This window comes from Trichosurus vulpecula, chromosome 8 (assembly GCF_011100635.1).
Source record: "Trichosurus vulpecula isolate mTriVul1 chromosome 8, mTriVul1.pri, whole genome shotgun sequence".
NCBI lineage: Eukaryota > Metazoa > Chordata > Mammalia > Diprotodontia > Phalangeridae > Trichosurus > Trichosurus vulpecula.
Window position 1 is genome coordinate 183,237,820 of NC_050580.1, and position 6,087 is coordinate 183,243,906.

A 6,087-nucleotide genomic window follows, 5' to 3' on the forward strand; every position below is an offset into this window, starting at 1 on the left:
GGGATGTGCCAGCTCTGCCACATCAGCAGTCCTCCTTCCCCAAGAACCTCCAACCCGGACTGGACTTAGATCTTCAGCAGACTCTGCACTCCTGTTCTGATCTGCCAATTAATTCCTCCCACCAGGTGGGCCTGGGGCCAGAAGCAACTGCAGCTGTAGTTCTGTAGCTGCCCCACCTCTGCTGCCCCTGGGGGAGTGGCAAAATCACGAAATCCTTCCACTCCCACAGCTTTTCCCAGTAACCTTCTCTGCTGTCTTTGGTTTTTGTGGGTTGAGAAGTCTGGTAACTGCCACAGCTTACTGATTCAGGGCTCTAGGGCCCACTCTGCTCAGCTCCTGGTCTGGTTAGTCTGCGACACCCATGCTGGGCTCTGCTCTGCTCCACTCCCAGCTCCGTGCATGATAGACCTTACCCAGAAACAATCCAGGCTGTTCTGTGCTAGAGCCCTGCTTCCCTCCACTATTTTGTGGGTTTTGCAGTTCTTCTCTGTTTTCTTTGGTGTTTGTGGGTTGAGAAGTCTGGCAACTGCCACAGCTCACTGATTCAGGGTGCTAGGGTCCACTCTGCCTGGCTCCTGGTCTGTTTGGTCCCTGCCACCCATGCTGGGCTCTGCTCCGCTCCACTCCCAGCTCCGTGTGTGAAATACCTCACCTAGCAACCATCCAAGCTGTCCTGGACTGGAGTCCTGCTTCCCTCTGCTATTTTGTGGGTTCTGTAGTTCTAGAATTGGTTCAGAGCCATTTTTTATAGATTTTTGGAGAGACTTAGCAGGGAGCTCATGCTAGTCCCTGCTTTCCAGCCGCCATCTTGGCTCTGCCCCCCACCCATCCCACCCACCCCCCCTGCCTCCCCCCATCTCTGGTTTTTAATTACATGATTGCAAAAAATCCTTTATCTCTCTAATTGTTAGCATAGCTTGGAAGGGAGTACAGCTAAATTACTGAAGCAGGAAGATAGCTGTTCTAGTCAATACATCTGTGAAACACATCAGTTTGTGGACCATATGTACAGCCTACAGCTGTAATGGTATGCTTCTGGAAAGCCATAATCTGAAATATTTTCATCCATGGTTAAAACAGTTCTCTTATGTGGGGACAGGTTATTGATACTAGCATCTCTGAGAACAGAGGTAGGGAACTACAGGTATGAAGCATTATATACACCATCCAACTTAGTTGATTTATTAGCTTTGTTGAAATGCTTTTTTCTCTATGTTCTTTGTTATGAGACAATTTGCTGGGTAATAACATTTAATGATAATATAAGTTATCAAATATCTTTCAAGTTTACAAATCATATTATATATGTTATTTCCTTATATCTTCATAACATTTGTGGAAGGTAGGTACCATCACAGTTTTTTTTTTAACAATTTACAAATGAGGCAACTGAGATACATATAGGTTAAGTAACTTGTGCAGGATCACAAAGCTAAAAAATATCTAAGGTAGTACTTTAACTCATGTCTTCCTGAATTCAAATGTAATGGTCTATCAACTATGCCACGCAGGGAAGGGGGAAGACATACTTTCAGAAACGAAGGTGATGTCCAAACAAAAGACATCAACAAAAATGGAAACAAAACAAAGAAAATATAGTAAATAATAAAGGATTTCATTATTCAAAACAGTGACGAAAGAGAAGGAAACTCAGAGCAGCCCAATTAGGATAGATAGACCCTTAAAGAGTGGGGATCAAGTAATGTGATCAATCAATCATATTGTACTCAGAATAGCAGAATCAATCAATCCACTACACTTATTAAGCACTATGTGAAGTGCTGAGGACACAAAGACAAAAACAAAACAGTCCCTGACCTCACGAGCTTGCTTGCCATCAAGGAAACAACCTATATCTATACAAATATATAGTGCCTGAGTTGTGAGCACAAAAGACTTGAGCAGACACTGTCCCAGAGCTCACCACATGATGATGTGTTTGGAGGCTCCTGGGAAAAAGAAGCTTGAAGACAGAATGAGCACTATTCCTGTTACCCCCAACATGAGAGAATGACAGGTGGTACTCTATCTCTGGGAGCCAGCTCCCCTGCTTCTTCTTCCATGACCCAATTGGTATCAGAAGCTGCATAGTAAAGGTCACATCCCTCTGCCCCATTGATAAGAACTGATGATACAAGTGATACGATCATAGAGCAGCCAGAGGTAGACTTCTTTTCACTTGTCTGTTAACAAGGAATTAACTCACAGTGCTCTCTATTAAGCTGGTGGGTGATTTATTTTCCCCTTTGGGAATGGGTTGAATTAAAAAGAATTTAATTCTCCTATGGCTCCATGTGGGTATTCAGCTTCTTCCTATACAAATGAAGTATCCTCTCCAATGCTCATTGTCCTTTCAATGATTCCATTTTATTCTCCATTTCAAATTATAGAAATTCTGGTAGCCTCAACTCCTTGCTTGTGTTATTAATATTAGCATATTAGATATGTGGTGAAAGATTTTTAATTAAGACAGTTCATAATTTCCCCATCCTTTTCTTCCTGGTACAGAATTTCATTTCTCCCTTCCCTCTACCACCATACTTTTAGGCTCTTAGCTCTTTCAGTTTTTTTAATCACCTTAAATTGCATTACCTATGAAGCCCTGAATTTTTTTTTAATGCCTGCACATTATTGCTTCCCAATCTCTATTGAGAGCCTGAATGACAAGATTATCATCCCATAGCTATCCATCATAAATCAATATTTATAAACTCATTCTTTATTAATGTTTTCTTATTAATATATTCACATAGTTATACATTATATTTGTAGTTCATTATAATATCTATTATGAATTCTTCACTTGAATAAAACAAAAAAAACCTTATATTATTTCTTCCAACTGGCGCCCTCCATTGTGCTCCGTGATTTTTACTTCCACTTTCCAAACACTATTGACATTCAATCTTTCTTTTTAAGTTGAATTACTACCTCCCTTCCTACATAGATTTCTATTACCTCCTCTGATTTTTAGCATACAGTTGAGCCAACGAGACTTTCATGAAATAAGTTTTTTGCAGCTTTTTTTTTTTAACATTTTCTGACCTTCCAAAGAATTTGTTTTCACTGTTTTTGCTGAAAAGGAAAATACTTTAATCTTTTCTCTGAAGTAGTTATTTTCTAAAAGAACAGCTTCTATTCAGAGAAAGACAAATTATTCTAGGCATAAGAAAGGGAAGAAAAAAGTGACCCAGGAATGGAGAAGATTCAAGTATTCTCACTAAGGATTCAAAAATCCTCACTGAACAGGGAGATTGAGTAATAAGGAGAAATTGGTTATTAAAGTACATATGGGCATGAAACCTTAGTGGCAAGTAACATCAGTATTATAGGGGTAATGAAAAAAGAAAATAAACATTTACTGAGTCTGGATTTCAAAGGATCAATGGAGAGAATGGATAGTATCCAAAGACTTACTATTTTGGAGAGATGCTGACCCGTAGAGGCAGAGGCTCTTAGGAATGAAATTCTGAAAACACAACCAGCAAAGCCCAAGATTGGATTTGAAGTTAGAGGACCTGGATCCAATCATGGCTCTTCTACTTGACCCTTGTGTGACCTTGAGCAAGTATTTTAACCTCTCTAGGCTATGACTTCCTCATCTGTAGTTTGAAGGCATCAGACTAACCTAAGATCGCTTCTAGCTTAAAATCTAAAATTCTGTGATTTTATGAAAAGATTCTGATCAAATATAATGAGGAATATTGTTTAATCTCTCAGGTAAGAAGAGTCATCTTCAAGTGTGGTTTATTACACTAGGGTTTAGTTATAAATTGTTCACAATGAGAGATATAATCATATCCAATGTCAATCAGAAGTCTCTATTTGGCACTGTATGTGGGAGGTCAAGAAACTTTATTACCCATTTATATCTTGGCTTTATAGGACTAGTCCTCAGATGTTGACAAAGTAGATAGTTGAGTGTCAATGCTAATTACAAAACAAAGACATTAGGATATGTGTTATGCTGTCTTGGTGCGTACATTTTTTCATAGACTCAAAAAGGTTGGTGTGTTCTACATGTTAAGATTACATACTGCTGCCAGGATTTCACATCTCAATTGTAGTCAGCCCAAGGCAGAAAAACCCTTAATACCCTTTATAATCCAAGCAAGACATTTAAGATATTCTTTGTGACTTCATTAGTATCAAGTCTTGATCTCATGAGATTCCATAGTTTCCCATTGCCATCTTCATCTCTTTGTTTCTTAATGTGTAGATGGTGGGGTTCAGAAAAGGGATGATAATTGAGTCAAAAAGTGCAAGATATTTGTCCACTGGAAGTGTGGGAAATGGCCACACATAGACAAAGATGCATGGACCAAAGAATAAGATCACCACAGAGATGTGAGCTGACAGTGTAGAGAGGGTCTTGGATGAACCCCCAGAAGAGTGCTGCTGGACAGTGATTGGGATGACAATGTAGGAAATGGTCATGATGAAGAAGGCTCCCAAAGAGATGAACCCACTATTGGCAGTAATCAGGAACTGCAGTCTGTAAGTGTCTGTGCAGGCAAGTCTAATGAACTGAAGAAGGTCATAGTAAAAACTGTCCAATTTGTTAGGGCCACAGAAGGGCAACTTTATCATGAAGGCTAACTGGAGGAAGGAGCGAGTGATTCCAATTGCCTAAGAATGTACTAGAATACAAATGCACACTCTAAGGTTCATAATAGTCAGGTAGTGGAGAGGCTTACATATTGCAATATAGTGGTCAAAGGTCACGGCTATGAGAAACACCATTTCAGTAACTCCAGTTGCATGAATAAAGAAGATCTGAGAAACACAACCTTCAAAGGAAATTAGTCTCTCCTTCTTAAAAAGGTCAGTAATCATCTGGGAGTTGTAATTCAGGAATAAATTATATCAATAAAGGAGAGGTGGGCCAGCAAGAAGTCCATGGGAGATTGTAAGTGAGAGTCAGAGGCCACTGTGAGCACAATCAGGGTGTTCCCTAGTATAGCTGACAGACAGAACACAGAGATGAATATAGAGAATAAGTTGCATCACCCAAGAATTGGTGAGTCCCATCAACACAAACTCAGAAACCATAGATTGATTTGCTACATCCTTTATCTAAATCACTGTGACTAGTTCTGAAGTAACCTAAGAAGGAAAAAGAAGTGAAAAAAGAATCAGAAAAAGAGGCCTTATTGGAAGAGTCTAAGAGAAGCACATGTGCTTTCATAATTATTGCCTCACAAGACTATCAACAACAACACAACCTTCATTAGGGATCACCATTGGTACTCAATTATTTTCTCCTCGGCACTAGGCATTGCTACACCTCCCATCTCCTGCCAGTACTTCTCCCCAAACCCACTGCCATAGACAATATTAAATTATCCTTATGTGCACGTATGCTATTCCAACAGTTATTTTTAAAGACAAAAATTAAGTAATGCAGGCAGTCAAGGAACTTACTTCTACTTGGTCAATGGAACTTGTACACAGATAAGCAAGTGAAGGTAATTTGAAAACGGAAAGAGCATTGGCATCTTATAGGTCCAGGAAAGGCTTCAGGCAGGTGATGATAATTCATTTGAGGCTTGAAGAAAGCTAAAGATTGCTAGTGGTACAAGAATAGCCTATGTGGAAGAAGGTGATGGAGTGCTGAGTTTCAGGAACCACCAGTTAGCTTAAGACAGACATGCACGATTTGAAGCAATAAGAAATGGAAATAGAGGTTGGGGTGAGAATATAGAAGTCTTACAAACTCAGACTGAGGGGTCTGAATTTGATCCTAGAAGTAAGAGGGAGACACAAGATTTTTGAGGAGGGGAGCAACATAGTCAGAAATCTTGCCCTATATTATAAAGAATGAACTAACAACATATGGTAGCATGTGATATGAGCTACAAAGTATTAGAAGTAGAAAGAGCGATACAATCCAACTCTTTCATTTTATAGATTAAGAACCTGAGACCTGGAGAGATCTCACAAGGTAAAAAATAGAAATCTAGAACCCACACTTTAGTAACTTGATTTCAAAGCTAATATACTTCCACTAGTCCACATTGTTTCAGTAGAAATTGGAAGAATATGGAGACTACTGTGGGCTCAGTGGGAGGGATTGCAGTCAGGGAA

At 39.5% G+C, this 6,087-nt stretch overlaps 1 pseudogene; it reads right to left on the bottom strand.

Annotated features, from left to right (window-relative positions):
• Positions 1 to 4,161: 4,161 nt before the first annotated feature.
• On the bottom strand, positions 4,162 to 5,052 carry LOC118829763 (annotated as a pseudogene).
• Positions 5,053 to 6,087: the final 1,035 nt, after the last annotated feature.